Source organism: Triturus cristatus, chromosome 6 (genome assembly GCF_964204655.1).
Source record: "Triturus cristatus chromosome 6, aTriCri1.1, whole genome shotgun sequence".
NCBI lineage: Eukaryota > Metazoa > Chordata > Amphibia > Caudata > Salamandridae > Triturus > Triturus cristatus.
Window position 1 is genome coordinate 649,947,875 of NC_140589.1, and position 24,819 is coordinate 649,972,693.

General features: G+C 46.1%; 1 long non-coding RNA gene across 1 annotated transcript in view; it reads left to right on the forward strand.

Moving 5' to 3' along the window:
* The window catches only part of LOC146817690 (uncharacterized), a 34,886-nt gene extending 10,612 nt beyond the window's left edge, over positions 1-24,274 (forward strand). Inside the window, exons 3-4 of the long non-coding RNA XR_014962562.1 lie at positions 3,629-3,742; positions 24,112-24,274. This is a non-coding gene — a long non-coding RNA (uncharacterized LOC146817690). The remainder of the gene's footprint in view (positions 1-3,628; positions 3,743-24,111) is intronic.
* The last annotated feature ends 545 nt before the right edge of the window (positions 24,275-24,819 follow it).

Sequence of the window (24,819 nt, forward strand, 5' to 3'; positions counted from 1 at the left end):
TTCGGTCCTACAGACCCTCAGCAATTGAAGATTGTGTCATGGAATGTGGCAGGCTTAACCAGTAAAATCCCACTGCCCCATTGGAACCAACGAGTGGAAGGCTTTTATGTATGTATTTTTCAGGAGACATGGAGCTTGGTCCCTTTACATAAAGTTGGCTATACCTGTTTTCATTCACCTGCAATTTCAATGGGAAGAGGGCGTCCATCGGGGGGTCTGATTGTTTGGATAAGGATTACTCTAGATTGTCGAATCATACTTCAATCAAGTTCAAGTCCGGACATCATATGGCTAAGAATTAGGGGACCTAGGGGCGGACCCACAATCGAACTTTTTAACATCTGTGCAGGAGGAACCAAGGGAGGTAGACCCTCACCTACTCTGATAGCCTTAAACGAATGCTTAGCTAACTGCTTACCTCACGCAAGAGTGATAGTTGCGGGGGACTTTAATTGCACCTTCGAACCCCTGACACTGGAAGGCATATCATGATTAGAAGATCGGGATAGTAGGTGGGCAATACCCCAACTCGACCTCCCCTTAATCAAAAGGTGGACACAGCCGGTACCCCAACTTAATGCCATCACTATGGAGTATGAACTGAGGGCAGCCAATGGCAGGACATTATCTGATAGACAAGGTGCTAATACCTACAACAGAGCCAGCAGTCCATCCCGGATCGATTACATTCTCCTTGATATAAAACTATGGGGGAGCATGATCGATATGTCAGTGGGCTCGACCACAGACAGTGATCACAACCCCCTGTGTTTAACCTTGACGCCCTTGTGGGAGGCACCCTGTCACCAGTCAAAAAAACAATTACAGATAGCTACTAGGGACATAGTCCCATCTAACTGTAAAATATTTTTGAAATGGAAAAAGATAGCCCTGAGTGACAGAAAGATTACAGGTATTAAATACGAGCTAAGTGTAGGTACGGCTAAACTGCACACCGCGGCTCTAAGCCTAACAAGACCAGCGGATGTTTACAAGGCCCACACGTACACTATTAGCCAAATTAACACATATTTCCAAGCCCCAAAGCAGAACAAAAAACCCAGGTACACAACCAAGGACCCATACTCCTGGTACAATAAAGATTGTAGAGAAAAATAACTGTTTCTGGCCAAACCTATTAAAGGAAAAGATCAGACCCTCATAAAACTGGCAAGAAATTCCTACAAAACATCACAGCGGGAGGCAAAGAAGAAGTGAGATGAGTCACGCTGGGAACAACTCAAAGATGCATGCTCTTCCAAAGACACCAGTTTGTTTTGGAATTTGGTTACTTGGGGAAGTAAGGCGGGTGAACGTCCTCCCCCAAATTATATCACTAGCCATATCTGGTGTGACTACTTCAAGGGACTCTATTCAACAGCAGAGGCTAGTAAAGAAGGCGAGCCAGATGTACCAAACAGAACCAGTATTGAAGAGGAGTGTTTTACCTTACAAGAGACAGAAGCTGCAATAAATAAAATTGTTCCTTCCAAAGCAGCAGGTCCTGACGGCTTGCCTGGGGACCTTTTCTTGGTCGACCCCCACCACTGGGCTTGTTATATTTCACTTGTAGCAAATGAAATAGCCAATGGCACACCAGTCCCAGCGTCATGGAAGGTGGCTGAAGTTGTCCTTATCTATAAGAAGGGTGGCAAAGGTGTCCCTTCCAACTACAGATCAATTAGTCTGATTGACACTATGCAGAAGGTTTTTGGCCGGATGCTTTTGCATAGGATCCAGTCTTGGTCCGAGGAAGAAGAAATCCTATCCCAGTACCAGGCCGGTTTTAGGTCAAAAACTGGGACAATGGACCAAGTGTCCAGACTCCTCCTCATTTATTGGAAGGTAGTGGTGTTAGGCAAGGGCAGTCTCTATCTCGCTTTTATCGATTTGAAAACTGCCTTTGACCTGGTTCCCAGATCCAGGCTCCAACTTTGTTCTCCCTTTATGTGAATGGGGTAGTTGATTTCCTCTTGGAGAAGCCTGCAGACTCGCCTACCCTGAGTGGCAACAAGATACCAACCCTGTTGTTTGCAGATAACACCCAGTTGATATCAAAGACCCCAGTTGGACTACAACACCTTATTGACAGATTTCAAACCTTCTGCGATAACCGGGGATTGGTAATAAACAGCTCAAAAACCAAATGTATGGCCTTTAACTGCCATAGATCATAGTAGAACAGCAGTTTAAGAGATCTTGTTATGGCTCCTAGGTATATTCCCCTGAGTCCCTTATTGCTGGATATGGGTAGGCGGCCAATAGCTGATGTAGCCAGGCTACGTCCCGTACTTTTCTGACCCGCATTAGGCGGACTCCGGAGTTCCTTTCCTATGCTGACCCACTCACTGAGATCATCCGCCTAGATACCGGCTGCAAAATAGGCTGGATTGCTGGTATCAAAAAAACTCTGACAGCCATAGGCCTTCGAACCTGCTGGGACAGTCAGGAACCCCCAAGAAGAGAAGATCTCAAACGCATATATTGGGATTGGGTGGACCAACGGGAGATTTCCAAACCAAACGTGGGTAAACAAACAGCAGAATTTCTCTTCCAGAAACAGACAAGATACCTTGAGACCTTCCTTGACACAATTCTGGTACCAAGAGACAGAATGCTGTACATGCATTTTAGGTTGAGAACCCTTCCCGTCTGCGAGGTGACAGCAAAGTGGGCCGATAACAATGAGAAAAACTGTCCATGTTGAATGATCCTTACAGAAAGCATTGCCCATTTAATGTTTGCCTGCCCGGCATACAAAGCACCTCGGGCCAAATGGCTGAAGCCACTCTGTCAGCAATTGGACACATTGGACCACCACACAGCACTACTCATACTTAGGTCTGATCCTAGGCCGTTCTTTGCATGCTGTGTAGCAAAGTTCTTGGAACAAGCATGGCTCATGAGGTCGAAAGCCCTCGCATGATCGGTTTAATTTTACCAGAAACTAGGAAAGTGACAATTTTATGTTCTAATGTAAAAACTATTTGCACTTTACGGCACAAGCACTTTTTTTGTCAAAGCTCTGCTGCTATCGTGGGGTCTTATGAATAACAATTTAGAAATCTGTCCCCTTACTACTTTGATGATGAAATGAATAGTTTTTATACTTTCTTAACTTTAGAAATATATTTGACAAATTGAACTGGGCATCTGCTAAAGTTACCTTGTTTTTATTACTTTTAGATGAAATATGTTTTATCGAATTTAGAGCTTAATTGACCATTGTTTGCTGTATGTTTTGCTCAGGTAAATTGGAAACGTAGTACATTTGCACTATCTTTTATGGGAAAATTTATTTTAAACAGCTTTTATGCCATTTTTGTTGAATAAAGCTCATCTATCACCTATCAATAAACGTGCGTCGACAGCACATGCAGCGGTGCAGCACCACTATGCTAATTTGCAAAAACTTTCAATTTAAAACGAGGAGGTGGAGAATCAGGGGTGCACCCCTATAACATATCACTGTTCCTAGCCTTAACCCACAACTCGGTTCTGGTCCAATACATTGATGATCTTTTGATTGCAACCAACACAAGAGAGGCTTGCAGAGATGATACAAATGCGTTGCTAAATCACCTGGCTGACAATGGACATAAAGTGCTTTGTTTCTTTTTAACAAAAGATTTCAACGTTTCCACACACTGGTGATAAGGTTCCGCGGATACTGGAGGACAAAGTTGATGAACCTCTGAATTTGGAAAATCCTGAGGCAGCAGTGAGACGCAGCTTTTCCCAGGTGAGTTACGCAAGATATCTCTCCTTGTCGGGAAAGGGGAGGGTTCAATTGGGCCTACAAGTTAGCTCTAAAGACTCTCTACATTAACAGTATATTGTGGCTTAGTAAAGTTACGATATCCTCACAAACAAGCTAAAGCCATCTCATCGGTGAGGATAGTCCTGCCTTAGTTTTATGGTTTGGATCCCTCTCAGACCATGCCCCCAAGACTGAGATCATGAGGATGATTTTAACAACCAACTAAGTCAGACATCCAGAAAAGAGGAAAAAGGATTATACAGAAAGCTGGATGCGTCACGGACACAATCGATACTCAGCGTAGCAGCAAGATAAAGGCTAAGGGATAAAAGGAGAAGCAGCTTGGGGGGGCTCTAACCCCCTCTCAAGAGGAGAAGGACTGGGATAGTTGAAGAAGTGGTCTGTGTAGCACAGATGCAGCTTGCGGTGGTCTTGTGACATCTCTCGCATCCCCTAATATACCTGCAAACACCAGGAACTTAATTAAATCTCATAAAATGCCTGTCAATAGGTGCCTCAATTAAATGTATTTCAAGAGATCCATCAATGAAAACTCGCACAGCTAGGAAAAATCATCAGCCAAAAAACAACCCAGCCAGTACCTTTCTCAGACATCCAATCAACCTACTCTTTCATATAGCCATTACTTATGGTGGGGGCTCCTCCGAATGGCCAAAACAGGAATGTAGAAGATCCTGACAAAACAAAGATGGGTTTCCAAATTAAATTCAATACACCCACTACCTCGGAACAAGATTCTCAGGCAACTAATGTGCTAAGTCAGATAGGAGACACCTGGCTGCTGCAACAATGAATCCAGTACAACCCTCTTCGATAGAGAAGACATTAAATCAAATTTTAATGGAACTTTGGGAAATTAAGCTCTCACAAGATTCTGCACCTTTTAAAGTTAATGAGCAGTTAGGGCAGATCAATGAAAATCTCCAACAACTTGCTACCCATATGACCCAGGTAGGGATTAAGTTATCCAGTCTTGAAGAAACCACTGAAAAAAGGACGTAAAATGGAACAACATGCAAACCGAATTGGAAAATCTCCGGTTAAATCTATATAATGTGGAAAATCGTGTTCAGCACTCAGATTTAATATTCATGGGCATACCCGTGGATTGTGAAGCTGAGCATTCCTCCATCCAACTGATTTCAGATTTAATTAAAAAAATCGTTCTCCCATATGAAATAGTCAAAGGTGTTGACTTAACCATTTCCAGAGCACATCGGGTCCCAGCGGTTCAATCTACAAATGCGTAATACCCTCAAATAATCTAGGACAACTTCAGGGATACTCGGATTAAAGAACAAATTCTCACTCAGGCAGTTACGAAAAAATCTATCTGCACGCCGGACAATTTTTCATTTAGAATTTACCCCCATACGCTGTTCTTTGCAGCATGAAGACTTCGAGAATTTGTTGGTCTGATAGACAAATTTAAACAGGATGGTGCTCCAGCTGGTATAAAACAGCACTCAAAATTAAAGGTTCTTTTTAAGGGCCTCTCTCATATATTTCAGTCTATTGAGCGTGCTAAGGATTTTTTACTCACAGTAAAGGGGACGAAGAGGCAGCAATAATGAATGATAGGAAAGCACATACTATAGATCGATAATAAATATCTAATATAACTTGAAGAATGATGGAATATGATTATGTACAATCGGACGATGAAGCTTCTTAAGGTTCATGGTAATCTTGCCAACCTCCCTAGAAGAGCTCTCTGAGTACCATTCCAAAGTACTCCCATAGGCAGATGGTACAGTGGCACGGGTGGTGGGGTAGGGCATGAGAGAGGCACAACCCCATGTTTGGTGGGGCTAGCAGTAGGGAGAGGAGGGAGGGTAGGGGGTCACAGAAAGTAGAAGGGTTGAAAGGGAGAAAATTATCTCAGGTAGAAGAGAGGAAGAAAAAAATAAAAAAACAGGCTCATCTTTATTAAAAAATTAAGTGCTCTTGGAGGAGACACCGATCAATAGGATGGGCAACAAAAAGTAAAGCAGTGGTGAAAGAACAATTAAATGAAAATGACTGACAACCAGGTATTTCAGATCGTCTTGTGCAATATCAATGGGTTAAACAACTAAACACAATTAAAATCCACTCTCCAGTGGCTTGTGACATGACAGCCACAAGTCATTTTTGCTCCAGAAGAAACATTTGAAAATAAATAACAACTACCACAGATTGCCAAATTTTATTTTCCATGCCCTTTTTGCCTCTGCTGGTGTGGCAGTCAGGGGAGTTGCTGTTTTACTCATATGTCACTGCCAGGGAGAAATGCTACAAATTAATAGGGATCCCAGAGAAAGATGAATAGTTGCAAGTTTAAAGATCGGTTTGCAGATCCTCCAGTTAGTCAGTTTTTATGGCCCAGTAGAGGACGACACAACTGCTCTGGATGAACTTGAAAAAATATTAGGTCCGTTATCTGGTTTAATGATCATGGGAGGTGATTTTAACATTCTACAGAACTTACACCTAGATTCCACTTGCAAGAACAAAGCACAAAATAAGCCAAATTCACACAGATGACTGGCTAAAATTATCTATGATTTAGCATTAATTGACCCCATAAGAGTCCAAGATCCATTATCCAGAACTTATACAAGTTTTTCCAAAAGATATATTTCAGTTTCAAGAATAGATTTCTTTTTAATTTCACATCAATGGGAGAAAAGGAAATCATGGACTCTTCCAAACCCTTTTTAAGATCACTCTGTCCTGATGACCAAAATCAGGATCAGGACTGATGCAGGAGAACTTCCGCGGTGGACATTCGAAAAGACTCTTTTGACTGAAGAAGACTGGGTTACAATTATGAAAGCCCGCCACACCGAGTTTCTGAAGACAAATATTGGTTCAGCCCCAATCTTTTCGGTTTGGGGTTCATGTAAGGCTTTTATCAGAGGGGAGGTGATATTCTCTAAAGCACATATTCTTAAACTTATAAAAGGGACTGCCTTGAAATTGCAGCTGGAATTAGACTAGGCCTCGCAGTTGCATTTAACATACTATTCACAAGTAACTGAAACTAGGCTAAGAAAGGCCAGACAAGATATTCAGAAGCACCAGCCTACAGCAGCTAAATGGCTAGAGTGAACCTGCCGGGATATTCCTGGCCTGGTCAGTTAAAAAACAGATGTAATAATGTTGCCATCAAATCTATTTTCGATGAAGATAGCGGCCAAATAGTAGAACAAATGACGGAAATCGACAAGATATTCCCGATGCACTATAAAAGGCATTTATACTTTCTCTTCCCCGCTAGCTCCCAAGATGGTGAATAACTACCTTAGAACTACCGAATTACCCACACTATGTATGGTTCAGCAGGCTTAGGTAATGACACCTATTTTAATAAAAGAAGTGAACAAAGCCATGAAAAACTCCTCTAATGGAAAAGCTTGCAACTGGGATAGATTGCCAATAGAATTATACAACATTTTTATTCACCCTGGGCTTAGTTCGCGTAATCGCGCTATGCTACGCGAAGTGCACTTTGCACTGTGTCACGCTACGTGCAGCTACACAAACTGCGTAGTGCGGTAGGGAAATGCTGTTCGCAATGATTGCACAGTGCCGGATGCTTGTCCGCACTGTGCAGTCATTGCGAATGGCATCATGCACAGTGCAAGCGGTAGTTTTCTGCCACTCAAGTATATTTGTACTCAAGCGGCAGCTTTCTCAACGCGGACTGGTAGTTTCTCATCGCGAGCGGTCCCGAGCATACGCAACCACTCGCAATGAGAAAACTGACCTCCCCGCGTTGAGAATCTCGCCGGGAGGTTTATTTTCCACGCTCGCGATCGGCAAATTGAAGTTGCCGATCGCAAAAGAGGAAAAAGTCTCGCCGGGATGTTGATTTTGCTCACTTGCGGTCACCAACTTGACGTTGAGGACTGCAAGGGAGCAAAAAATACCGCCACGCTACGCGTTTTTGCACTGTGCTACGTGCGATTTGTGTAGCGCGTAGTTGCGCTTGCTATGCACACTCTGCAAGTGTAGCGTAGTTTTCCGCCCAGGGTTCATTTTTATGCCGCAAATAACAAGGCTGTTGGTGCTGTTATTCAATATAATCCTAGAGGGGTGGTAGTTCACTAAACTTTTTCCCCAAACAATCATAGTGAGTTTCCTGAAGAAGGAAAACCCACCAGAAAGGCCAGGATCATATCATCCAATTAGTTTACTTAATGACTACAAATTATTTACTAAAATTATGACAGCTACCTGGGAGAACCATTACCAATAATACAAATTTTCTAATCCAGGCCATTGCTTTTGTTTCAAGTCAAGTCAAGTCAAGTTCCACTTTATTCGATTAATTAAAATCATAAAAGTATTCTACAGCAAATATCATAGAATTCATCTAAAACAGTATTAAACAATTGATAAATTTAAAAAATCAGAATAAAAAGGCATTATTTACATAAAATACATTACAAATGCACTCAACTATGCGATAAAGATGGATTCAAATTTCTATTGCTCTTCCAATCTTAGCCTTAATCTCTTGCATCTGACAGATGCGGCCAAAAAACTAGCAGTGCAGTACATAATTAATGGAGAAAGCAACATCTGTAGATAAAACAATGCAGGCTTATACTGGATAAAACCCAGGTCCTTCAGAATAGATTTTAAATATCTAGTGCGAGGTTCATGATAGAAGGAACAAAAAAACAGAAAGTGGGCATTATCCTGAATAGAGAAACCATCGCATTTGCATGGAGACGATTCCTCAAGCTTGCACCAGTCTTTCTCATCCCACAGTACCGTATAAGTTTGATTAAACCGAAATTTGGATAAAAGCCATCTATGAAAGGGATTGGTTACCACTGTTAAATAAGGAGCCAGCACACAAGATGGAGTTATCAAAACATGGGCCCTCACAGAGGGTTTACATAGATCATAAGCTTCGCGCTCGGCCATGCGTATTCTAAAAAAATTTGTTTTCACCCACGGCAAGTCAGCTTTACACAGGGCTTCTGGTCTACTAAAAATTTCAGGGCGTCCCAGGAGTGCTGTCGTGGTTTCAATGTAAGACAGCCACTGAATATCCCTCCTGTGATCAAGTTGGAGACAATCTTTAATGATCCGATGATTAAGGCTAAGGTTCGGGTTAAGCCAAAGCTTTATCCACATCAAGAGTGGAGCTAGATTGATTATGTCTAGGATGTAGCCCATCCCCAACTCAAGGTGTACTGAGTGGGTAGCAGTTGACTGGGGTAGACCCAGCAATGAGCGAAGAAATTTATTTTCCTCAGTCTGGATATCTTTAGAATTAACATAACCCCAGACAGCTGCACCATATCTAGCAATTGCGACTGTCTTAGCTTTATAGACGGCCATAATAGCCTCCATAGGTTTCCCCCCCAATCTCTTAGCAAACCCCAAAATTGCAGCATATGAACTTCTTACCGCATTCATTTTAGATGTTAACTGCGGTGTCCAGGTTCCCCTTTGGTCAAAAATCACACCCAAATAGGTAAAGACTTTGACACTAGTGATCACCTCTCCATCACAAAAAAAGGTTTTTTCTTTACGCTTACCACATCCTACTGACATGGTATGTGATTTGCTTTTGTTGATCACCAGGCCGAGACTAGACATGAAATTGCCAAAGGCGTCAAGTAGCTTTTGTAGGGCAACTGGGGTCCTAGCTATAAGTACCGCGTCATCGGCATAGAGGAGCACCGGAATTGGTGCACCCCCCATGCTCGGGAAATCCTTTGTGGCTGACGTTAGGTAGCCCTCCAAAGAGTTCACGTAAAGCGTGAACAACATTGGCGCCAGGATGCATCCCTGGCGGACCCCTCTAGTGGATCTGAAACTCTCGGTACACTTTCCGTCGGTGGTCATTCTGATGCGGGCCCTCAGATCTTTGTGGAGCTCCGCCAGAAAGTGTACCAAGGAACTGTCGAGGCCCATCTTCAGGAGCATTGCCCACAGCTTAGATCTATTAACAAGATCAAAAGCTGTGGACAGGTCCATGAAACCAAGGAATAAGCTGCCCCCTTTTGCTCTGGTGTATTTGGACAGTATGAGGTGGAGGTTGAGGCATTGGTCCTCAGTACTCCTCCCTGACCTAAAGCCAAATTGTGCCTCGGACAAGATGTTATTCCCCTTAGCCCACGCAGAAATCCTTGCCAGGACAGCCTTGCCTAAAATTTTTACCGAGGAGTCCAAAAGCGATATTGGTCTATAGCATTTCGGATCTCCTCTCTGCCCTTTTTTAAATATTGGGACAATTGTAGCTAAAGACCAGGACTGAGGGAAACCCACTATTGCAGCAGCATTAAAAACTCTAGTTAAAATATTCGCCCAAAACAGCGGGTTTGCCCTGAACATGTCCGCTGGCACTCCATCGGGGCCCGAGGCCTTGCGACCTGCTGTCTCCTCTATGGCTCTAAGTACCTCACTGGTTTCAAATCTCACAGGCTCCATGGGGCACTCATTTGCTGGAATTGTGAAAGGGTCCGGCTCCCTGTTACTGTCATAAATTTTTTCGAAATGGCATAGCCAATCCTCCTCTGGAATATTTAATTCCTGTACTGAGTTTTGAACACCTGTAAGTAATGGGGAATTTATTATTGTCCAAAACTCAGCGCTATTTTTTAGAGTGGCTTTATCCCTTAAGTCCTCCCAAGCTTTGCTTTTTAATTCATTTTTACGCAAAGTAATGGCCGTGTTGTAATCCTTTCTTAATCGCGCCACAAGCTCCTTATCCCTTGGGCGAATATTGAGGGCTTTTTTAAGGCGGTTATGAGCTTTACTGCAATTTTTATCAAACCAGCCTTTAGCCGGCTTTTGTTTGGCCCCCTGCCCTTTGGCTGAGAGACTGCTAGACACAAACCGGCAAATATCTTCAAAGGAGGATATAATGTCATTGTGCCCAGCTGACGGAGTGGCACACACAATTAACTCTTCCGCGACTGAGTTGGATAAAGTTAAGAAATTTTTTTCCGGTACAACCGTCTCCCATTTAAGTCTTCTCCCCTGATCCTTTTCCTTTACAGGCAATATAGTCCGATGGAGAACAACAGATTTCGACAAGAAGGCACTATTCGTTAACACCAATCCCACAGGATTATGATCACTCATAGGCATAGCAATTGTATTATATGAAATCACATAATTAAGGAAACATCTCGAGACAAAAATAAAATCAATTATCGAATTGCTAGCCCTTCCCGTGTAGGTGGCAACCCGTGTACTATTATCATAAAATTCAGGTTCAAATAGCTCATTTTCCTGCAATACATGTTCAAGTGCCCGACCCTTCTGTGTGTGTTCTAAATGAGGGGGGGACACGCTGTCTGGCCCGTCTGATTCCACCAGAACACAATGTGAGCACAAATGAACATTAAAATCACCCATTAAAATGAATCGACACAGAGTGGAATGCTTGTCTCCGTAGAGAATTAAAAAGTCAGATAACCATTTAAAATGCATAGATTCTGGATTGCTATTAGGAGCACTATAACAGTTAACCAAAAGTAGTTTACCACCATCCTCTAAAGTTAACTCCAGAATAATAAAACTATGGGAGGCGCAGTCTATCCGGATCAATTTGCCTTTTAAATTCACCGAAACCAGCATCATAAGGCCTCCTTTATTCCGTCCGGCAGGAGAAGGCAAAGCAGGGACAAAGAAGGAAGTGAAGCCGTCTAACCAATAATCACACTCCAGATCCCAAGTCTCTTGCAAAGCGATAATATCGTAGCGCTTTACAAAATTTTCCCAATTGGGGTCTCCCTTCTTGGACCGCAACCCAGCAATGTTCCAAGATAACAGTCTAACCGTGTCCCCTTTGTCGATAATAATCTCTGGTGAACTGTTCTTGACCGCCTCAGAAGAAGGTACAAGGACCGCTGGTGTTGGGGCCGCTACGGCGGCGTCCTCTGTACCCTCTCCCTCACCCCGTCAATCACAGAGGTCGAGGCCTGAGAGCGCATTAAATCTATTATACGTTGTAATGGGGGGACCAAATGTACTAGGGTTATCACGGCCCTGCAACGAACTTTGATGAGCCCAACTGGACCCCACCGGGGTAAATGGATTTAGTCTTAGTCTGGGCAAGGAGGGAAAATTGGCCTGGTTGTAGAAATACCCAAGCGGACGGACTCGGATACTGTTATTGTCCTCCAACAGGGATGCGGCCCGTAGGAGGACTGTGGCCACATGTTGTGGGTATTTAAAGTTCACAACCACGCAATCCCCTCTACATGTTTTCCTCGATGGGCCAATCCAGTTCACTCTTCTCGTCGTAATGATATCTCCAACATGTTTAGAAGGGAAACCACATTTAGCACCTAACCAAGCCACCACTTTGTTTTTAAGAGAATCATGCGCTTCCTCTTGAGGCTCAGAATTACCTGAGCAAAACATCGGAACATTTGCAAGTACAATAACATAAGGGGCGCAATCCGGGGGCAAATTAATAGTATTGATGCGCCTACCTTTTGCGGCATTAGTGTTATATAAGGGGCCAGATCTCTGGAAGCGCCCAGCCTGATCAACATCCAGATCTACTGGTGGAGGATGGATGGCTGGGGGAACAGTAGGATTGTTAACCGGACAACTAGCCAGAGGGATCAAAGAAGGTGGGTTGGGGGCTATTGTGGCACTTTTTCCCATGACATCGGGGCTTGCTAAACTAATTTGAGGGGGTAAGGGGTTCACCTGAGATAGTTTAGCCAACTGTTGGTCCAATAGACCTCCTAGTCTTTTAAGCTCCGCGTTCGCGGTGTCCAATTTGACTGTAAGGCAGTCAATGGAAGCCTTAAGTTTTAGGTCAACAGCTGCCTCTATACGTTTAATTAGCAAACCAAAGTGCTCGCGGCTCAGTGTAATACTGGGTTCCTTTGTGATCTCTACATTTGGTTTGGATTTAGGGGAGATGTAGCTATCTGGTAGGTGATTTTCCCCTCTTCTCCTGTGGACGGTCTTACCCCCCCTCTTGCTTTGCTGCCTTCTGCATGATCTCAAAGGTCTCTTTCCCTTAATTTCTTCCAATACTTCCGCCTCTTCCTCAGAGTCAGAGCATAGCTTATCAAGCATTGTAGGATCCATCGTTACAGTATCAGGCTCCCGGTGGATGGAAGCTACTATAGTTCTGGCTGGCTCGGTAGCGTTTTGTTCACCTAACGTGCAGTCCACGCTTCTTTCGCCTTCTTGGGAATCCTCCAGTGTAGCAGCTCTAGCTGGAGGGGGGACGTAATCTAGAGCGTCTGCTTTACCCAAAGAAGCCCTTCTATCATCGTTGATTTTGTTCACCATTTTAACGAGGAAGTTATTCATGGAACCAGCCCCCGTGACCACCTTATCTTTCTTAGAGCCAGACATAATAGGATATGGGACGTGGATAAATGTCAGCTTTAACTACTGTCTTGCTGCCTGCGAGGTCTCACAGCCTTAAACCCAGGCTACTCCAGGTAATAATGCGCGGATTAACTCTCACGGGATCTTGGGACAGTTAATATCTCTACTCTTGCATGACAGTTGTCAGAGATCAAAAAGTCACAAGCAGGCAAGAAGATGTAACCGGATCCTAATTACAGCCAATGTACACTATCACTAACCGGCTCCACAGCATCACACATGGAGCAGGTGTGTGAGAAACAACAGCAGTACCTGATATGGGGCAGATGCCCTGATGTCCAATGTCAGAGGGATGGCCCAGCCCTGCCTCCTCCTGCCCCGGACGGCCACAGACGGCCCGCCCTTTGCCCGGGCTTAGCCCGGCGCGGTCCCGCGTGCGTCCCGCGAAGCGGGTCTCCCCGGTCTTTTGAGGCGTCACCTGGCGCTCACAGCGCGTCAGCTGTACGCGCCGCCGCTGGGGCTGCCGGGAGATTGAGTCCCGGGGCGGCGACGCGGTGATTATGCTCCTCTGCTGCTCGTTGGCCCCCAAAATGACTCCTGGCGGTGGCGGCGTGAAGCGGGTAATGATTACTGCTCTCCCCCCAGCTCCGCCGGTCTCCCCGGTCTTTTGAGGCATCACCTGGCGCTCACAGCGCGTCAGCTGTACGCGCCGCCGCTGGGGCTGCCGGGAGATTGAGTCCCGCGGCGGCGACGCGGTGATTATGCTCCTCTGCTGCTCGTTGGCCCCCAAAATGACTCCTGGCGGTGGCGGCATGAAGCGGGTAATGATTACTGCTCTCTTTTGTTTCAAATATTTATATAAAAGCAGCGATTATTATGATAGACACTGAAAAAGCTATGATTGACTTCATTGGGACATTTTGTTTTCCATTTTACTGAAATCTGTGTTTCCATGGAGCTTCGTGAATCTTTTACAGAAATTATATGACAAAGCCGAAGCAAAAGTTAAAATGAATTCTCATTTGGCAGGTTCTATTTATCAAACCGCTAGCTTCAAAGATAGAAATTAAAGCACCGGTACTGAGGGCACCAAAACGTAGGTTATTTGCCGATGACCTAATTTTGAATTTGGCAGCTGAAGCCCAGAATATCACCAGAAATTTGATAAAGTTAAAATATTTTCAGACGTAGGGGGCTGCAGGGTAAATCATGCAAAGTCCAGAATTGTGCTGTTCAAGTGTTGTGATCAGGTCTTCCCCATTGACTTGTGAACACGTCTGTAGGTCTGCCCCAATTAGAAATCTGGGAATATTTGCGTCCCATGACTTTTGACAACTTTTTCAATTTAGCTATCTGTCCATGCTGGATAAAGTTAAAAATATTTTAAATATCTGGCAGTCGCTACCACTCTCCATTATTGGGAGAACTGCATTAATAAAAATGATGATACTTCCTCTTTTTCTTTTTCTCTTTTGTAATGTGATATTCAAAGTCCCCCAAATCTATTTTATAGAGATAGATCAGATCTTCTGAAAATGTCTATGGTCAGGCAAAAAAAAACCTGTACGGGCTTTCTACGTGAGAGAGACAGCGGGGGTTAGAAACTGGTATCAGATGCTTCAACAACAACTTCATGGGCAGATAATCCCTAACACTTCCAAAAGATTTAGATCTTCACAGGATTAGTAATAGCAATCCCTTTATGGAGACCATATAATGAATAGTCTTATAAAGCCATCAGGGGTGCCAATTTGAGATGTATGGCCTTTATTTGTAAGTGGAAAAACTATTATACCCCAGCTCCTTAAAAAAAAAACTTCTATCCATGTCTTGCTGATGTTTTCGATGTTGCCACCAAACTGGACATTGGATTAATGTTCGTTTTACTTGTCCGATTTTAACATAATTTTGGAAACAGATTTTTCAGTGGAAAATTACTGACTTCCCTATCTCCCAACCCGTTGGCTGCTTTGTTCGTAATTGTAAATTGTAATTTAACAATGCGTCAAAAACAGTTTGTATTTATTGCATCTTTAGTGGCTAAGTCCCTCATTTTACAAAAATGGAAAATGATTGAACCACCTGCCAGTAGCCACTAGGAACATAAAATGACCCAAGTTAAATGCAAGGGAAAAATGTATTTCCAAAGAGTAGGGGCCGTGACAAACTTTCAGACAATTTGGGGTGAAGAATATGGTTTCTCTTTTGTTAAGAGAAATGATGGGTGTTATAAATGGGATCCCTGGTTGGCTAAGGCATGCGCCAAAGCCAGGAAGAGACCACCACTCTAGTCAGGGTAAGGGAGTTACACCCCAAAGATAACCCCTGCTCACCCCCTTGGTAGCTTGGCACGAGCAGTCAGGCTTATCCAGGAGGCCATGTGTAAAGCGTTTGTGTATGCACACAGCAACAACATACGAGGCACACCACAAAAGGAACTCCACACAAGGATATATCAAAAATCAAGCCTTTGTATTCTCATAACACATTAGAATAGTAATCACATAATATACATTGTGCCACCTGGCACTAGGTAATATCTACAAGGGATTATATACACCTGACAGGGCCAACTGGACCACTGTCAGAACCATCACAAAGGGCCTCATGTAGGTAGCCAAATACCGGTCGGTAACGGCCGATTTTCGGTAAATATGCCGTTACCGACCGGTATTCAGACAAGTGAGATGTAGGAGTCCAAAAACGACTTTTCGGTAAATATGAGGCAGTAAATACCGAATCATATTTACCGAATTCTAAAATACCGAATCAGATTTACCGAATACATATTTAACGAATCGGTAAATATGAAGTGGTAAATATGAAGTGGTAAAAATTAAAATGACATGTAGGAGCACTCGGTAATTAAGAAATCCAAGAAAATCGGTAAATAAGAGTCGGTAATTAACACGGATTGAAAGCAGGTGGTAACCATCAACAGTGCATATAAGCAATCCCAAAATGCAACAGCGTGGACAACATGGCCGCTATGTATGTCATTGCAAGGCGCCTACGTCTACAGGCAGCAGGACTGAGGGTTTGGCGACGGGAGGAACGCATCTACAGACAGCGCATCACACTATTCCACCTGACTGATGCAGAGATACATGAGAGGTACAGGCTACACCCCGAAACCATCATGGACTTAATCAGGGACCTTCACCCACTCCTGGACCAGCCAATAAGAAGGGCGCACGCCATACCCCCACATGTGCAGGTGCTCTGCAGCCTACATCTGCTGGCATCCGGCAGTTATCAGGTGGTGATAGCTGCGGTGGGTGGTGTATCCCAGAGTTGCCTGTCACGTTTCTTCAGGAAGTTCCTGGATGCCATGATGCAGAGAATGCACCACTACATCAGCTTCCCCAACACACAGGCTGCACTGCAGAAAACAAAAACAGACTTTTATCACATGGCACAGTTCCCCCATGTCATCGGCTGTATTGATGGTACACACATCCCAATCTGTCCACCAGCTGACACAGAGCACATCTACAGGAACAGGAAGTCCACCCACTCCATCAATGTGCAGGTGATCTGTGATGCAGGGAACATCATCACAGATATTGTTGCAAAGTTTCCTGGGAGCACCCACGACTCGTACATCTTCCAGAATAGTGGGATCTACACACGACTGAGTGCCGGAGAATTTGGAGAGGGATACCTGCTAGGTGAGTAACAGTGACGCCCCTTGCAACCTGCAAATCATAGTGTATAGAAGCATGTGACTGATGTTTCCCTTTAACTCATCTAGGCGACAGTGCATATGCATGCCGGTCATTCATCCTCACTCCCTACCTACACCCAGCAACCCAGAGTGAGAGACGATACAACGTGGCACACAAAACAACACGCAATGTGGTGGAGCGCACGTTTGGACTACTGAAGAGCAGGTTCCGCTGCCTCCACAAGAGCGGAGGCGCACGCCAGTACACACCCATCACCTGCTGCAAGATTATTGCCACTTGTGCAATGCTGCACAACCTTGCCACGAAAAAAGGTACAGATGTGGAACTAACATATTTTGAGGACAACGAGGATGAGTCAGGCCAGCCACAGGGCAACGCAGCTAGAGTGCCAACTGCAATCGATGGGAGAGAGAGACGGGCAGAGATCACATGCAACTATTTCTGAGTAAGTAAGGGGACACAGCCAGTTGTGATTAGTCATGACGTAGTTTTAATGTGGCACCACGCCATGAACACATGAACAAGCCAATCTGGCAATATACCATCTATACAAGGAGTATGTCCAGGGTTACGTCACCCATTGGGAAGTGGCTAAGCAGGGCCACATCAATGTTTGCGCATACGCGCTGCAGTGGTGGATGGCACGGCCTGTGCATCCTCACTAGAGCCAACCCCAAGCCGCCTGCTGCTCCTGCGTCCTTCTGGGACGGGGGGTGTGATGCTGCTCCTGCTGCTGGTGTCGATGCTCTCCGCAGCATCCCCTGCAGCAGTTGTCGACGCCTGACTAGTAAATAGCACCCCTAGTGCACTTGTCACCTGCACCATCCCCCGAGACAGGTCGCTGCAGCAGTGTGTTAGGCCCTCCTGCATCGTCACAGAGCGCCGGCACAGTAGAGAAGTCGCAGTTGCCAGACGGTTGAGTGCCCTGTTGGTAGTGTCCCTTCTCTGCCGTTCCCGGCGCCGTGCCTCGATGTCAGCATCTAATTTGCTGCACAACTGCTGGATTGACTGGGACATGTCCCGAATGCCCGCAGCCATGCCGCTGATGTTATTGTCCATGTTGACTAATGTAGTTTTCATCACCCGCATGTGCCTCTGGACTGTCATGACTGCCTTTGTTTGCAGGCGCTGTTGTTTCAACATTTGGCCCCCGAGACCCAAGAAGACACCATGGCCGTCAATGGGTGCTGGTGGACTCTGGACACGCGACCTGCGGCGCCCTCTTGCTCCCGTCTGTGCTGCCTGTGAGGTGTGGGGCACAGTGGCATGGCTCCCTTCCTGGGGCCTGGTGAGTTCTTCAGGGCCCATGCTGTCGTCTGACGAGGTGTCTAAGGCTCGTAGCCTGGCTGCTGGACGCCTCCTCATTCCCACACCTGCAAGCGGAGATGTGGCCGGTGATTCAAACATGAGTGGCGATGCTGGCTCTGGGCGAGGTGATGCTGGCTCTGGGTGAGGTGATGCTGGCTCTGGGTGAGGTGATGCTGGCTCTGGCTGCGGCGAGGCTGCCTGTGTTGGTGGTGCGGCTGCCAGTGGGCCTGCTCCCTGGTCTGAACTTGTGCTGGCTGGAGGTGATATTTGTGGCCGGTGTGCCGTCTCTCCTGCAGCATGCCCTGTCCTGCATGATGTCACATCTGTGGACAGAAATACAACATTGGCTCAGTGTCCCCGAAGGGCTGCATTGAAAGCATCACAATAAATAATTTCACATTCCAAAATGTCCTCTGTCTCCTTGTGCCTCGAGTGCGTGACATGCCTTGTTGCCCTGTAACATTTACGTCATGGTTGGTGTTTCCCTGACTACATCTCCCGGAATGCATTGCCTGTCTGCACTGACACGTGTGGACTGCAGTGTGATTCTCGTTTCACAATGGGGGATGTGGGATAGGGATAGGGGGTGCTACATTGCTGTGCTTTCGTCTTACCTTGTTGTGTGGCGGCTCTGGCAGAGCTGTCGGCGTCCCCAAGACCCACGACGCTCTCTTGCTCGATTGTGGCCCCCACCAGCTCCTCCAGTTCGGTGAGGGCAGGTGCCCTGTTGGTTCCACCTCCAGTCTGGCTGGCCTCCTTCTGGATGTCGCACATCTTCCTCTTGGTTACAATCCTCAGGTCATACCAGCGCTTCTTTAGGACCTCTATGTCCCTGTGGGTCACTCCCACAGCATTCACATGGGCCTGGATGGCCAGCCATATGTTGCGCTTTTCAGCCTCAGGCACTTGCAGGGATTGCCTTCCAAACAGCTTCTGGTGCTGCTTCACCACCTCCTCCACCAGCACCTGGAGTTCCTTGGGGCTAAATTTCAGCTTCCTCCTCCTTTCCCCTCCGTCTCTCTGTGTTCTCTGGCTGGACATGATGTTCGTTTTCCCGCTCGCACAGGCACAGGCACCGGCTCCCTGCCTCTCCTCTGCACTCCAAGCCTCTCCAGGGTCGGCTAATTATGTACACCTGCCTGGGTGTGGCCACTTCCTGGTTGGGTGGGCTGTGGTTGCACAGGATTAGCTGTTTCGTCAAGTCATGTGATTTTATTTACCAATTCCGTACATACCGATTCGGTATTTTCCGATTCGGTAAATACCACCTCGGTATTTTCCGATTCGGTAAATACCACCTCGGTATTTTCCGATTCGGTAAATACCACCTCGGTATTTACCGATTCGGTGAATTCCGATTCGTGATTACCGAATGTTACCGAATCGGTAACTGTTACCGAATTTTTACCTACATATAACTTACCGATTCTAATTTACCGATTCGGTACGGCTCGGTATTTAAGAAACGGTAACATTTATTTACCTACATGAGGCCCAAAGTAGGACATCACATAAACGTACAACCAGTAATCACTGGTAATCACTGGTAACCACTGTACTCAGCACCATCCTGTAACATAAAACATATTATGCACAGTATCACATTTAGGCGTGAAATTCATTCTGCGCCAACCTCACCAGCATAAACACATTATGCAATCATCTCATAAGTCTAAACGCATTAGGCCCTAACCTCCTAAGCATAACTCACATTGCAGAGTTTTATATAGCGTGAACTTGACCCGAATCCAATCAGGTATCAGAGCGCTATACATAGCACCAGTTACGTTACATTAGGACACACATTCATTCCTTGTTAGGCACGGGAGATTAAGTGATTTGCCCAGAATCACAGGATGTTCAGCGTCATTGCCGAGACTCGAACCCAGTTCCCAGGTCCAATGTCGAGTGCCCTAGCCGTCAGGCCAACTCCATTTAGGATATAATCTCACCAGCATAAACACATTATGCACATAATCTCATCCCTAAACGCATTTAAAGGCATGAATCACAGTAGAGAATCACATTTCCTATCACCACATAAATCACTGCCCCCCGGTAAGGGTGGGCGGAATCTGACCACTAAGGGGTAGAGCATAATTTTTGTCAGATTAAAACAAAATAGTCACTCTCCTTCTTCTTTTTACTTTTTAACCAGGTTGTGACCTCTCCAGAATAAAAATAATTATAGAGGATTCCCTTAACTGTTTTAACCCACACACCACATCTACATCTTACCAGGCCCCTCACACCCACGGCACCTATACGGCAAGAAACAAAATATCTCTGATAAAGAGCCCCTTTATGGGTGCCCGTCGAGCATTGCAGCGCCGGCTCAATGAGGAGCAGACCCATATGATGAAGCATGACACCTAGCTTGCTGGGTGTGTGAGGGTCCTAGTTCCGAAAGGAGGTATTTCCCACCTCCACACCACTCTGAGTACTCACCAGGTGGCCAACTTGCCACCCAGGAACACCGTACCTCTTTTTTCTTCCGGGCGGAATTTGTGAAAGTGCCTTTCACAAAATATCGCGAAACGGCAAAAATTCTCCGCGATCACGCGAAATTTCACGTAATCGCAGAGATTTTTGTGTGCTGATTAATGCGTTACTGAATTTGACCTTCAACTCGGGCACCTGCTTTATTTATATCTGTAAGACCTACAGATATAAATAAAGCAGGTGCCCGAGTTGAAGGTCAAATACTATAAGTGCTTCCTGTTGGGGTTTAATTTTTGTGACAGGAGCTTCGTGCCGGAATGAATCCTGCCCTGCCTGCATATTTATCCAAGAAGATGCCACCGTTTTGTGCAATACCTCTACTCAACTGGAGTACTTTTTACTGGCTAATCAGTAAGTGCTACGCTACCTCGTTGGGTAAATGTATAGTGCTTTTCCTACACTACAGCTGCATGAAGGGCCAGAAGAGTTGTCTACAGCGACCATGTGTGTCTGTAACGTTGCCACAGCGCCGACGGGCGCTGGGGTCCCTCGAGTGAGCTGTCCATCATAGTGGGAGAAAGGGCGAGAAGACGTTGCACACCCCTGGTGTGTGGGCCATTGCCAAATGGGCGGGGCTTCCATGCAGTTCACATGCCTCTTGTTTATAAAGGGCCAAAGACCGATCAGAGCAGCAGATGAGGAGAGAGAACCTCCTGGTGTCAGGAACTACACAGGGATTGCGCTCGAGAAACTCATGGGTGCACAGAGCTCCATCAAGGATTACAGCAAATTGTTGATGGTAGATATGGGGAGAAAGCACATCTGCCTAGCCTCCACTGTGTGCTGATTAATGAGTTACTGAAAGTGACCTTCAACTCGGGCACCTGCTTTATTTATATCTATAAGACTTACAGATATAAAATAAGCAGGTGCCCGAGTTGAAGGTCAAATACTATAAGTGCTTCCTGTTGGGGTTTAATTTTTGTGACAGGAGCATCGTGCCAGAATGAATCCTGCCCTGCATATTTATTATTTATTCAAGAAGATGCCACCGTTTTGTGCCTGCAATACCTCTACTCAACTGGAAGGGTGAGCGTCAATTTCCGTTCCCTTGCAGATCGCGGAAGTTTCGACATTTTCACGGAACGCGCGGAACACGAAAATGTCTAATTTTTGTAATTTTCGCGAGCGGAACGGAAATTGTCACCCACCCTTACCCCCTGGCCAACTGGCCTTCTCAAAGGGGCTCAGATGCCGCGTCCAAAATGTCAGGGCGCGCTGCCAATGCAGCAATATCCAAAAGCGCGTCATTGCGCTGGGGCAAAGGAGTGCATCTCACTCCTATCTCTCAAAACATGCCCCCAAAGAACTGTGGCCTAAACGTGGCAGCTGGCACTGCGCAGCTGTAAATCCAGTGAAGGCACCACTGTGCCTCCTCTGTCCCACTCAGGCACTCTACCACCACAAATGCCCCCAAGTTGCAGTTGCCCACTGTCGAGCGGGGCAACTGTGAACATGGCCAAAGCACCGGAAATGTGCCTCGAGAGGTACCGGCCCCTCTGGGCCTTAACGACAAGGAGGCCCCTCCTGTTGGGGCGGGTGCCAACAATGTGCCCCGGTGCTGTGCCTCTGACAGGCACCAACAACGCTGATGGAGCCCTTACTCACCGGGCATGGAGGTTCTCTTCTCGCTGGACTCTCTTCTCATGCGGGCTCTCTTGACTTCACCCGGGCCCCCTCCTGGGACCCGCGACTTGAATGTGAAGCCTGCGAGGCTCCAGACTTCCTCCGTGGACATCCCAGCGTGGGGTGGGCTCCTGCCTGGATCCCTGAATGCAGCACCTCTCCCACTTCACCTGGGCCCCCTCCTGGGACCTGGGACTTTTCCTCTCAGCTCGTGGAGGTGGGGTAGGCTCCCGTCCTCCCTTAGGTATGCAGCCAAGCTTCCGGCCGCACTTCTCTTCCACTTCCCTTCAGCACACGTGGGGCTTCCCTCAGCTCATGGGAGCCCTGCTCGGGATTTGCTGACGTCCGGCCAGCTGGCAGGCCCCGCCCATGTCCCAGGCAGACGTGCCTGACTCCCTGGTCGCCGTGTGATCGTGGCGGCCATTTTCTCCTTCTCCTTTTCTGGTGGCAATGAGGGGTAGGCTCCCTCTTCATTCAAAATATAAAGTGGGGTGGGCACCCACTCAAAGATAACCACATCAGCGGGGTGGGCACCCGTATCTCCGCAATTTGGGGAATCCCTACACCGGGGATTCCCTCTCCCTCCTTATGCAGCGCAGCGCTGCAAAAGCCCATACGCTCCTTTCCTGGTGGGGAAATTAAAATAAAGTGCTTGCCGAGCGCTAAACACAGACAAAGTCCTGCAGGTCGTGAAATGTGCAAAGCGCTCACAGGGTGCAAGAGGTAGCCACAGTCCTGGGAGATGTAGGGGGCAATGATAGGCCCAGGGAGGCCAGCACACAGGGCCCTCCAGCAGGGAGGTAAGCCCTCATGGCAGTTCCTCATGGGCCCCAGCAGCAGCACACCCCCACAGTTAGAAACAGGAGCAAGAACAGAACTGAACCACCTCATGGGGTCACAGCCCTTATATGTATGTACCTATTTCCTTTGTCTAAAGTGCAGCGCATGAGGGAACCAGATGCAACTGGTTCAGGGTGGAATTGGAGCACTTTGTTGTGCAAGCTCCTCTTCCCCTTTGTCAGGTGGTGGCTAGGTGATCAGACACACCACAGGGGGTGGAGCCAGCATTCACTAGGGCAGGCACCATCCTATTCAGAGTCAGGGGATTACCCCTCCCACTACTCCTAGCCCAGATGTCCTATTCAGCCCAGCGCTGACTCACCCTGCCCCACCTGTAGCCACACACACCTCCCAACCCCTGTCACTCACAAGCCAGACATGCACTTCACATCAGGCAGGCAGGCAGGCACATAGCACACAGAAATGCCAACTTCTAAAACTGGCATTTCTCCACCAGTCATCATATATCTGCGCACATCATTGCGCAGCATTTATTCTCATGAGTTCATACATACTAAACTCGACCCTGCACTCCTCTCATACCAAGAAGTACCACGGACACACTTATCCCCAATGCATTCCTATGGGAGGGCAGGCCAACGTCCCCAAATGTACACAGAGAGCGCATGCACTTTACACTGGACCACAGTGCTAAAATGCCAAGAGGCCTAAAACCACCAACACTATGTTAGACTTTAAGGCAAAAAGTTTAGGGGGGAACCTGCCAAAAAGGCCAAGTCCAACAATGGGGATTCAATACGTTCAGAGCGTTATTTGCACTTAGAGATTGCAAAGTGAATTTTAAAGCTTTGGAGTAAATCTCATTTATGCACTGTAACAGTTAGTTGCCTGGTTTCAAAATGCTGTAAGATAATTGCACTTAGAATCTATACGAAGACATGTTTTGCCTTGTCAAGATATATATAAGAATTATTGTAACGTTAAAGGTTTTCCTCATAATGATGAAATTATGATGATGAATTGTTATTTAAGTTATTGATCTGTTCCATCTTCTATCTGAGGTGATTATAAATAACAATTTCTTTTTAAAAGTGTCCCTGAGCAAACTTCAGTATTGTCTGCATGAAGTACAGTACTTGGGATATCAAATTGAGAAAGGCAAGAGGAAGGTGTCACCAGAACGGGTATCGGCGATCCTTTAAATGAACCAGCCACACACTCAGAAGGAGGCTAGGATGCTTCTGTGAATGGTGGGATACTGTCGACAATGGAACCCAAATTTTTCTCTGATGGATAAGCCCTTGCGGACATTGACACATAAGCATATGTCAGATCCAGTACCATGGGATAACGACTGCTTGCATGCTTTTCTGGAGCTGAGAGAGAGCCTGTCTCACGTTCCAGCCTTAAGAATGCCTGATTACAACAAAGCGTTTATGCTATTCTGTCATGAACAAGAGGGTTGCACTTTCTCACAGTTGCATGGAAGTGCACGCAGACCAGTGGCCTATTTCTCTGCTACACTAGATACTATAGCATCAGCTTTGCTTGGAGGTCTCAAATCTGTTGCTGTAACCGTTGTCAGTATTGAAAGAAACAAGATCATCATGATGGGTCATCCATTTTTTGTATATGTTCCTCACTAAGTGGACATTTTGTTGACCAGAACAAAGATGCAGCATTTGACAAACAATCAGTTGACCAAATATAAGCAGCTGATTTTGGCAGACAATAATGTTACGCTAAAACGCTGTTTTGTGTTAAACCCTGCTACCTTGTTACCTTTTCCAAATCCGTAGG